Source organism: Macrobrachium nipponense, chromosome 2 (genome assembly GCF_015104395.2).
Source record: "Macrobrachium nipponense isolate FS-2020 chromosome 2, ASM1510439v2, whole genome shotgun sequence".
Taxonomy (NCBI): Eukaryota; Metazoa; Arthropoda; class Malacostraca; order Decapoda; family Palaemonidae; genus Macrobrachium; species Macrobrachium nipponense.
In genome coordinates this window covers 72,859,645-72,872,144 of record NC_087201.1, presented here as the reverse complement: position 1 = coordinate 72,872,144, position 12,500 = coordinate 72,859,645, and the positions used below count along the sequence as shown (strand labels likewise).

The 12,500-nt window shown below is 37.0% G+C and overlaps 1 pseudogene; it reads right to left on the bottom strand.

Moving 5' to 3' along the window:
* Positions 1-12,500, bottom strand: part of LOC135220663 (glutamate receptor 1-like) — a 338,668-nt pseudogene that overhangs the window by 57,217 nt on the left and 268,951 nt on the right.

The window sequence follows — 12,500 nt, the reverse complement described above, 5'->3', positions numbered from 1 at the left end:
GAAGAAGAGCACTTATGACTTTGGCAATGAAAAACAAAACGTCTCATTCCCAAAGGTTTCGAGCTAATGCTAAATAAGAAAACATTTTGATAATTTATATAAACTCAGTACTTCTCTAAATATTACCCGTAAAGTATATGCATACTGAATGAATCCCAGCATTTTTCGAATGTACTTCCAATGATATGAATAAAGGTTACTAGGGAAAATAACCTCGTAACTTTGATGCCGATAGTTTTTTAGGATATTTCATTTTTTTCCCAAAAAGTTCGACCTTAAATATTGCGGACACAAACTTAATGGGAAATATGACTTGAAGTTTCACGAGCTTCGGCTGTATTTTTCTACGATGGAAATTTTGCAACAAACGAGTGGCAATAAAGATTCGTCTAAGTTTATCTTTTTGTCTTTCTTCCACAGTTGTTCTCCATTTTCATTTGACTTGGGAAGAAAATGTTTCCTTATTAAATGCTCCTCTCTTCGAATGAAAAGTCATTGCCCTTTTCATTTTAATCATATCATTTTTGCTGCCCACCTCGAATAAACTCCTTTAAGAAGTTTCAGAAAGGAATTTATAAAGGACATTTCTACGTATCGTTTCGCTGTTACATTACCCGGAAACTTTGCGAAATGTTTATGCACTCTCATAGAAGAGCAAAACGTAAATTGTGTGTTTAAAATCGCCATTTGACTTTTCTCGTATAAATCGGTGTGGAAATAGGTTCTAGCTAACAATTACTGAAGGCAATCATGTAAGAATTTTATGCGAATACCAAACGCAAAACACAATTGATGCAAAACCTAACCCAATCTTTGCTCATAGTTGCCTCTCTCTCTCTCTCTCTCTCTCTCTCTCTCTCTCTCTCTCTCTCTCTCTCTCTCTCTCTCTATGCGGAAAGGCCAATAATCGCAAGAATATCCAAATTAAGATCGTTTACTTAAAAGAATATTGTTTAAAAAACGGACTTATTCCTCGGGTGACGGAAACTCTTCGTTTTAAAACGCGAGCTACCTTACTCGACAACTGCTAAGGAAGTAAGACACTTCCGAGCTCTAAAAGCTTGTCAATCCCAACAGTTTTACGCTAACAATGAGCACCGATTTTTCCTTGCAGTTGCTTGTTATCTTCTCCACAGCTAAGCACCTGACTTGTCAGGCAGCAGCAAGTCGAACAGTTTGCTTTCTGCTTGCAAAAGCTGCGCCATTATTTCGATAAGTTGCGGTATAATGAGTAGTATAAAGAATTTTACACGTCTCATTTCTATTTATAAACCGTGAACATCATGGTGAGTGAACGTTTACAATTAGGAAAATGAATATTTGCATATTCTGCAAAATTAAATCACAACTCAGTTTGTGTAAAGCAATAAACTGAAGTTTAAGTGAGCGTACGAACATAAATGTACGTTTATATTTCTTTAATTCAATAGATAGGTAAGTAAATAGATAGACGGATAGGTAGACAGAAAGATGATTATGAACCTAACTAAAGGAGATGAATGAATGGGAATTGCTATGTAAATATTCGTATTTCCTTCGTACATGGATTTGATTTTTCGCTGTTCGGGAAATTAATAATTTTGCGTTGGTGTTCATGTAAGGATGGCGTCTTATTTTAAGATGTGTAAGAGAAAATCCCTTTAATTTGCGCTCTGAAAGTTACATGATTTAGCTGACCCTCTTTTACTGAATGTAAGTTTGAACAGGTATATTTTAGTTTAACCCGACCATGGAGCAGATTAACAGCTCTCACAGGGCTGGCCCAAAGGACCAGATTTTTATTTACGTTACTAGGAACCGATTGGTTACTTAGAAACGGGACCTACAGGTTACTGTGGGATCCGAAACCGCATTGTATCGAGAACAAAATCTGTAAGCTCCAGAAATACATTCCTCTGATTCCGCGCTGACTGCAGTTGGGAGTGAATTAAGTTTACACAAGTGAGTATATTCTTCATATCGCACGCATACTCGTACATCTATGAATTTGGGAAAATGAATAAAATAAGACAATTCTGACTATCCCTTGAGTAATGAATTCTTGGAAAGCAAAGAGCTATGTTCAAAACAGTATGGCAACTTCAAAATAATTATAACATGATAGCATAAGTCCTCAGACCTCAGAGTCAAAGGGCGATGGAAAACTATTTCATCAGGGAAAACTGCCTCAATAGGGGAAATCTGTTTCATAAAGGAAAAATGTTTCATAAGGGAAAGCGATATCATAAGGGAAAACAATATCATAAAGGAAAAAGATATCATAAGGGAAAACTGTTTCATAAGGGAAAATGGTTTATAAGGGAAAGCTGTTTCATAAGGGAAAACATTTTCATAACGGAAAGCGATATCATAAAGGGAAGCGATATCACAAGGAAAAGTGATATCATAAGGGAAAACTGTCTCATAAAGGAAAACTGTTTCATAAAGAAAAACTGTTTCATAAGGGAAAGTGATACCATAAAGAAAAATGGTTTACAGGGGAAAACTGCTTCATAAGGAAAAGCGGTTTATAGGGGAAAACTGTTTCATAAGGACAGCGGTTTGTAGGGGAAAACTGTTTCATAAGGAAAAGCGGTTTATAGGGGAAAACTGTTTCATAAGGAAAAACGTTTACAAGGGAAAACTGTTTCAAGAGGAAAATTTTTTCGTAAGGGAAAACGGTTTGTAGGGGAAAACTGTTTCATAAGGAAAAGTGGTTTATAGGGGAAAACTGTTTCACAAGGGAAAACTTTTTAATAAGGGAAAACTGTTTCATAAGGGAAAACTTTTTAATAAGGGAAAAGCGGTTTCATGGGGGAAAACTGTTTCATAAGGGAAAACATTTTAATAAGGGAAAAGCAGTTTACAGGGGAAAACTGTTTCATAAGGAAAAGTGGTTTATAGGGGAAAACTGTTTAATAAGGGAAAACGGTTTGTAGGGGAAAACTGTTTCATAAGGATAATGGTTCACTACAGGGGAAAACCTTTTCATAAAGGAAAGCGATATCAAAAGGGAAAACCGTTTCATAAGCGATAGTGCCATTTCCCCGAACAGCAGACGTATTCTGCCAAAGAAGTCATTAGAAAGACATTAAAAAGACCTCTTGGTGAGATATGTCCCACTCGAAAAAGATCAAGGAGACATAAAAATACATAAAAGAGGTCTTGAGGTGAATTCTCCATAAGAGCCTCTATAGCGATTGCCTCAAATGACACACTCGCGAATTCTGTGAATTACAACGAACCTCTGAATTACCCAGCCCCACTCCGGAAATAGAAGCAAAAGAATTATATTTAAAAAAAAAAGGCTTCAAGTCCTTCAGTCTCTTTCACTTCAGCGTCTTTAAATAATACTGAATATTAATGGTGCGTCTTACTTACGCAATCGTACAGCAATATAATTAAAGGGATAAACCTCTCTTCTAAGCTGCAGCAGCCAAAATATAAATGCATTACCCCCACACCATCCATCCCCAACCAACACGCAGGCGAGCGCGCGCGCACAACACCAATACACACACACACAAGACCACAATTTAAATAGACACGGGTATCATATGCCACACAACAGTGAAATAAATCTGTAATCATTAAATCCCAATAAACGAGATCAACCAAAATCTTTATATTGACTAAACAATGTTTTGTTTCACTCCCCATCTTTGTTTTTTTCAAACATCTATTATCGCCTAACACATTTCTTCATGTTTATTACTACTTCCAGTACTGTAGTTAAATTTCATGTTTACTGCTTCATAGTTGATAAGGATATTGCAGCCCCCATAAATCTGGGGAATGGGACAAGAAGGCAGGAAGGCCAGTTAATTCTTATCATTCCAATACAAACACCAAGAATAATATAGTCTAGTACTAGATTACGCATCTGACATAGACATACACATGAACAAATTAGTCATATTTTTTTTTCATTTTTTATTGGCCCGGGCTCGAAGCGTGGCATACGAAGGCAAATTCCTTCAGGAAATTGGAAACTAGTGCTCACTGTAACCAGACTCCTTCGATTGTGGTATCTACTTCCTCGCCTCCCGGCAACACGAGAGAAGTGAGAGGGCGACACGAAGTCGAGATGACCATACCCACTCAAGTGGGAACTGTCCTCTCTCCCTCGGATGAAGCGCCCACATCACCTATAAACCGTTCTGAGGGGACTGTTGGACTCCCAACCTCCTCTCCCTCCCCAGTGCCTGGTGGAAGATACGTAGATCCTCAGTGACGATCACGTGCCCTCGTGAATCTCCCGACCCTACCTCTCCCCCAAAATCCCTCATCGTGGGTGATGATGAGATTGACTATGAGGGGTCTGGCGGTTGGCAGACACAAGCAAGTAGAAAAAAGAAAAGAACCTCTCGTTTGCCCGCTGGACCGACAGCCCAACAATCTTGAATCACCTTCCCGAAACCTGAGAAGAGATGTCACATTTTGATTCACTATATGCTCACAGTTTCTCACCAGATCAGACCCCTCATCTCCGACGAACTCCCATGCAATATTAAACATAAAGTGGCTTTCAGGATTACCTGCCTATTTCAACACCCCAATGTTCCTCAAGGTGAGAATTTCGGTCCTAATATAAAAGTCTCAAGATATAACCTGACACAACAACACCAGGCCCCCCAACCCCAAGGGGAACTTACTGACACCCCTCTTTCATGGCTCACCTTCGTGAGTTGCCATGGATACATTAGATATAATCTCTTGGAATATTTTTGGCCTCAAGCGGAACATTCTTCTCCTAAACATGTTCTGCAAAAACTTCAAAGGCATCATTGCATTGCAAGAAACGCTCCTCTGGCCACATGACCTTGTCATCTGCGATTCAATACATGAAGACTTCAGAGCTTTTCCGACCTCATCGATGCAAGTTACGGATCAAATCGTAGCCGGTCGCCCGAAAGGGGGCCTTTCTCTCCTGTGGCACAAATCGTTAGGAAATATGGTAAGTGTTATGACCTATAGGAGTGATAGATTGCTGCGGCCAAGTGACACTAGGGGAGTCTGAGATATTAATAATCAATGTTTATATGCCCTGGGAAAATAACAATAACTTTGATCAATACTGCATGATCCTAGATGAGTTACAAAGTATTATTCACGATTCTCCTGCTGGTCATATCTTTATAATCGCAGACCTTACTTCTCTCCCCACAAAACAATCTTATAATGAACTTACTCGCTTCTGTCAAAATCATGCTCTCCAAATTAGCGATGTAAGGGTCCTCCTTCCCTCCTCGTATTCCTACGTACAAAGTAGAACAGACAAAATTACAACCTCCTGGGTGGACCATTATATTACGCCTCCACAACTTCATGATTCTCTTGTGACCTAAAGCATTCGCCCACGAACTTGCAAAGGCTACGATCGCATCCATTTACAGGTGTCATTCAGTACCCCATCCCTTTCTACCAAGAAGCCCCTAACTGACAAGCTCACCAGCTGTAGACTGGATTTTAAAAATAACAGAAAACCAGATACTCTAGGGTGACCACGGAAACCAGGTCGCCGTTAATAGATAAACCGGCAGACGCCTTACTTAGTACTAACACAAAATGTAGAAATGACCACCACAGGAGAGATCTGAAAGAATTCTATTCGAACAAAATTCCGCTATGCTTGCTTTCGGCAGGGCTACCTTTAGATTTCAAGGTAACTCTCGTAATATATCTGGTTGGAATGGCTTGCTTCAAGATCTGTATACATATTCACGATAAATGTTTTTACTGTGGAGGCAAAATGGTAACCCGAGGAAAGGAAAAACACAGCATTGCTGAGACAGGCGAGAGCGCAGTTCAAACTTGCGTTTAAGCACTGTAGATTACATGAAAAGCAACTACAGCCCATACAGTGTTTGAAATTTAGAATCCGGTGATTATTCTCGTCTTTGAAAGGACATCAGGTCCCTAAATCCGAATATTAAAAAGCTATCACAGAAAGTAGGAGAAGCAGTCGGTGACGAGGCTATTGTAAGTGTGTGGGACGATCACTTCAGCAATATCTTGAATTGCATAAACGATCATGACTCCCGAATGGATGTAGATAAACTCTTTACTGATAACATTAAATTTCATTTCGCAGATCGTATTACGCCAGGTATCATCAGTGATACCATAAACAACTTACCTTGTAATAAATAACCCGGCTGCGATGGTCTCCCTGCAGAAGCTTGCACATTCTGCCATCCGAGAATCTACATTTTGCTAGCTGCCCTATTCAGTGCGTGCGTATTTCTTCGGTATCTTCCAGACTCCCTACTCTTAGTTCACTTGATACCATTAATCAAAAACAAGCTAAAGGATTCAGCTGACCCTGGCAATTAACGCCCGATTGCAATCACAACGATCGCGTCAAAGATACTGACAACAAGTTCGGATTTAAAGTAAACCACTCAACCGACACTTGCAACTACTTACATACTGAAAGAATTGCTGAACTATTACCTATCATCAGCCTCTACTGTTACCCTATGTTTTATAGGTGTTAGAAAAGCATTTGACAGAGTAAACTACCCGAAGCTCTTCCTGAAGTTGAAAAAAAAGAGACGCGCCACTGTATTTATTTAGTATTATATATTGCAGAACCAAAAAATTTCTTCGGAAACAATCGGCTGGAATTAGTGTACGAATTTCCGTATTTGGGTCACATTATCACGGACGACCTAAAAGATACGGGAGACATAGAACAGAGGCGTCGTAACCTATGTGCAACTGGCAACATGACTGCAAGGAGGTTTGCCTTTTGTCAGCGAAACTTAAAACTGCAGCTCTTCCGCTCGTATTGCTACAGTATCTGTGCGTGTTCCCTTTGGACGAATTATACCCGAGAGACCATGAGACATATCACTGGCGTTCACAATGACATTTTGAGACGCTTCACAAACAATCCTCGCTACCACTCCTCCACACAGATGTTCACAAAAATTGCCCAGACAATTTAAGAATCATTGTAAGGCGAACAATGTCCAATCTGATAACCCGAGTGAGAAATAGTAGCAATTCGCTCATACAAAGCATCCCAAGGATCTAAATTGTGGATGAGATGGGAAAAAAAAGAAAAGAGGCGTTTGTTCCCTAAATGACTCAATCTCTAGTTTTGCAAAGTGTCATCTTTAGAATATGTGTAATTTATAGCAGCAACTGCCGGTACAAGAGTCAAATGATGGAATCGGCCTTAATAAAAGAGAAGCAGGTAATGAACACATCATCAAAGGGAATTGGATATCAGATATCGTCGACGCAGTGTTCATTCAACCAACGCTTTAAGAAGATTAAAGGAAGATTATCAGCGGGGTGACCTAAATTGGCTTACTTGTGGACGAATCTCTTGGTATAAATACCACCTTTTTCTGTAAACTTTTCTCATTCATATACCTGAAGAGAGAGACAGCAGTCTCTGAAATATAGTACTTTTCTCTCTACATTTTGGTGTTTTTATGGGCTCCTTTTATTAGATGGAATTCTGTTGTTACAGAACATTTTTACCAGTCATATATATATATATATATATATATATATATATATATATATATATATATATATATATATATATATATATATACAATATATATATATGTATATGTACATATATAGTCGTAAAGCTGGAGGAAGGAATGAAAGGAGTTGACCGAGCGCTTCGTGTATTTTTCACACCTCCTCAGGAGGTGGTGTGATAGTCGTCAATATATAATTATATATATCCTATATATATATATATATATATATATGTGTGTGTGTGCTGTGTGTGTGTGTGTGTGTGTGTGTGTGTGTGTGTGTGTGTCTCGAAAGCATGTATGACAGAGAAATGAATGAAGGACAATATATTTAATAACATCATATTCCCTTTATACAACCATGAATTTATGGACGAATGACAATTCATGGAAATACTTTCAGCCACACAATGTTCTTCTCAGTCAAGTAACTCTTGTGTTGTTAACCTGGGGGAAGCGGCCTGTATCATCGCAGTAAAATGACCAAGAAAATAAGTTGCCAGTAGATCACTTTGACAGAAACATACAAGTCTGAAAATAAAACAAATGCACACGCGAACCGTAAGTCCGGGACAAATGGCCCTGGATATGCAAAACCGGTTCTGGGCATAATACTCATTGCAATTTCAGTAGCGGAATGTTCTCACGTTCTTTTTAAGAATCCCGCAAATGGAGAGCTCTAAATTTTGTACAACAAATCTTCATATTCTGAATTATCAGAATTTAATTAGTTGAGATGCAATATGATTTTATATGGTAATGGTCTCTCTCTCTCTCTCTCTCTCTCTCTCTCTCTCTCTGTGGACTCTTTCAACTCATAAATATACTTCTGCACTACGTAGCTGTTACTTTAGAATTACATCTAGACTAAAAGCGAGTTACCGAAATACTGAAGGTAAAAAAAAGAAAAAAAAAAACAGGAAAACATTCATGCATCAAACCCACATAAAAATATCCCCAAATATTGAGAAGACTGATTGGTATAATTATTCTGACATTTTTTCCCCATTGGCGTTTAGTCCCTGAATATCCATTGTGGTGACGCATCGCGATAAAATTAATGATAATACAATGGATAATTATTTAGATGTAGGTTATCGGGAAGAAAAACTAATGTTGTATAATTATTTGTGGTGGGAATCAAATTGTTCCTATAAGGACATATTTTCTATAATTATGGCAAGGTTGACTGCTGAATCGAGAGAATTACGTATATTTAAATTTACTGGTATCGTTTATTTGATAAGATCATATGCACAAATCAAATGCTACCACTAGAATTGCAATATAATGAGCACAAATCTAAATCTCGCAGTCATAAAACACACACATATGTATCTATATATGTATATATATATATATGTATATATATATATATATATATGATATATATATATATATATATATATATATATATATATATATACATATATATACATATATATATATATATATATATATATATATTATATATATATATAGTACATATATGTATATATATATATATATATATATATATATATATATATATATATATATATATATATATATATATATATATGATATATATAATAACCCTTTTTTCCTTTAACGGGTGGCTGCTTATTCTCTTGAAATTTGTTAGGATAACCATGGTAACCTTGTAATTCACCATTCTTGTTGAGACCCACCAACTTCAACTCAACACCAAGTAACTTATCGTTATTTAAGCAAGGGACCAATAAGATTAAATCAAGCAGGATTTTATCAAGTGCCTATAATAAAAGTTGTTTTTTGATGATGACATTTGTTCCAGTTTTCCTTATTTCGAAAAGATGTTATTGAAGAGAGATTCTGTGTAGAAATTTCCGCGGTTGGTGATATCCGGTCAAATCTTCGTTCTCTCTATGTTCTGGTAAACTACTGGCAATAATTATCGCTTATTATAGAACTCCCAAGGAATGAGCAAAAAGAATACTAGCTGTGCTTACCTTGTTTTAAAGTCTTATTAATTATAATTTCTAGAAACAAAATTAAAAAATGAATTCATATCATTGCTACTGTTACTGTGCAAAAGGAAGACCAATTTTCGTGGTACTCGCTGTTAGTTTATGTGTTCTTTGAGCTTCAATTAATATATTCAGTATCAATAACCAGTTTTAGTAGTCATAAATAAATAAATCAGAGGCTATTTAAAATACCTGATCAGTTTGATCTTTCATACTTCACTTCTTTACCACCTTTTACTCTATCTATAAAAAAGAAGCATTTTGGTTGTGGTCAGTGCAAATGAAACCTTTTGACAGCTCCACGACCGACCCCCCAACCCTACACAACACATGGCCACACGCACCAAACCTTACTCTAAATAACAGTTTATTCGTCGAGAGATCGCTGGAGAGGTCCCCAAACCTTCCAGATTGTCACTATAAACAATCCCAGGTGACATATTGTCTCCACTTCCTTGAGTGACGTTTACACAGTTGTCCACTTAGAGGCAGTGTAAGAAAGACCAAGGACTCGATTTCTGCGTCCAGAGAGGAACCCAAGTTAGAAGTCTACTTCACACGGCCTCTTCTTATCTTCCACATTCTTATTTCGACTTACGAGCCACTATTATAAGCATGGGCTTGAGCCGGTCTTTATCTGAGACATCATTAACATAGTTATTTGTATGTATTGCAAAGACATCTAAAAACTCTTCCAATCTCCATTCGTCATAAACGAGAGGAGATGCCATGTCTTCGAGGTGTTGTTTTGTTATTTCATGAGGTACCAAGTGGTGAAGGTGAGGGTAATTAAACAATAAGGCTGGTCAGAAAAGGTATACTTGGGATGCATTGGAGGAGGACTCGGGCTGCGCCGGAGGAGAAATGATATGAACGTCAGAGGGTCATCTGAGATTCTCTCCCAAGGAAGTAATAAAATGCCTATAATATTCATTGTGTGCAGTTTTACACTATTTTGATGTTAGTCTCATCATAAACAGAGGGTTCTATATTTCTCAGCATTTCAGCAGTGTATAATTCGTGTGTTTCTTCCTCCTTGTATTTTATAATTCAATCACATTTATATCTATTCATTTATTTATTAATTTTTTAGTTTTTCTTTCTTTCTAACTGATTCGTTCTTTCTAAATTTCCTATTACCTTCAGCTACTGCTTTCAAATGAACACCGTATTCTTGGGAGTCTTGAACTTGAATGTCGAGTCAATGGTTCCTTTGTGACTGTTCTGTAGGAATAGGATTCATCTTCCGAGTTATCTTTCTATAATGGGCGTTATGTCTGTCTGCCCGTCTGTCATTCAATCACGGCCAAACGGTTGGTCCGATGGGCATGAAACTTGGCAGGGTTATAGTGGTGACCCCTAAAATGGTTTATAATGGGTTTCATCCTACCCCCGCCCCCCTCCGAAGGGGATGGGGGTATGAAGCGATTCCGTGAAACGGAGCTGGTTATGCCCGTAGACTTAGTTACTTTACGAATTTATCATACATAATTTCTGTATACATATGACTTATCATTTGGAAAAGAATAGTCGCTATTTCTATCAGCTACAATCCAATCTGTTGATAAGATTATTCAAAATACACCTTTCCAAGAGTCTGGGATATCTAGTAGTAGTAGTAATAATAATAATAATAATAATAATAATAATAATAATAATAATAATGATAATAATAATAATAATAGGTGGCGTCTGAATCGCTATCCCAGGGTGCTCCTTTCTGTTCTCCTGACGGTGGAAGGGAGAAGAAGAGTCTCTGGGTTAGGTTTAGTAGCGCAAAACCCCTAGACGATAGCGGCGACCATCGCCGCCTCCAAATATAAGGATGCCCTTGCCTTCTTCCCATCGAAACCGTCGCTAAACGTAACCCAGGAGACCCTTTTCTCCCGTCCACCGTCAGGAGATCGGTAAGGTGCGCCCATGGAATAGCAATTTAGCCGCTAGCTACTTTAGGCAACGCGCCCCATATGACCAATAATAATAATATAATAATAATAATAATAATAATAATAATAATAATAATAATAATAATAATAATAATAATATGCTGGAAGAAGGCCTTCATTAATACAGGATCAATTGAAAATAATGGCTATTTCAGCCGTCTTTATTTTGGAAAGAAGTTTCTCTATTCTTCTTATTACTGACTTTTCTTCTGTACTCAAGTTGGCTATTAAAACGCCAAAAGGGCGATTCATGGCAAAAACGTCGTTTTGTCAAATTGTATAATATATTCAGAAGGACAAATAACACGTTTTTACATGAATCCCCCATTTGGAGTTTCAATAACCAACTTGAGTACAGAAGAAAAGTCAGTAATAAGAAGAATGTAGCAACTTCAATAAAAAATAAATTCTGCAGAAATAGCCATTATTTTCAATAACACCTGCAATAATAACAATGAAAATAAGTTCACAACAAAATTTTACACTGGCAGCGTGGGTGGTTACTTTCCTGGCAGTGATCACAAGAAATCCATACAAGCGTAAACTAAAAATCATTATTTTCACCTAAATGCTTGAAATGACGACCTCGAGGGGGTGAGAGGACCTCTCGAGAAATGTCTCCGTAGGATGGGGGATAAAAATAAACGATTTTAGAACAACTAGTCGTCACAAGAGTCCTCCAAAGAGTTGGAAAAAAAACATTTAGGAATACCGTTTGCCATGTTTACTATAAGAATGCCACCTTCTCAACTAGACAATCAGGGCAAATATAATTATTCAAATAAGCATTTAATGTCAACCATTTACAAAGCGGTCGATTTTTACATTGTTACTTGTGTTATACCATTATATCATGAATGATGGTTATAAAGGCTTTAATATGAAATGAAAATTAAGCTCACATTACAAATACATTCACGTTATGTTATTGCAGACTTAGTCATTTAATAGAAATTACGAATTTATCTTGCAGTATATGTACATATGAATATGTAAATCTATATATATATATAGTATATATAATATATATATATATTATCTATATATATATATGATATATATATATATATATATATATAGTA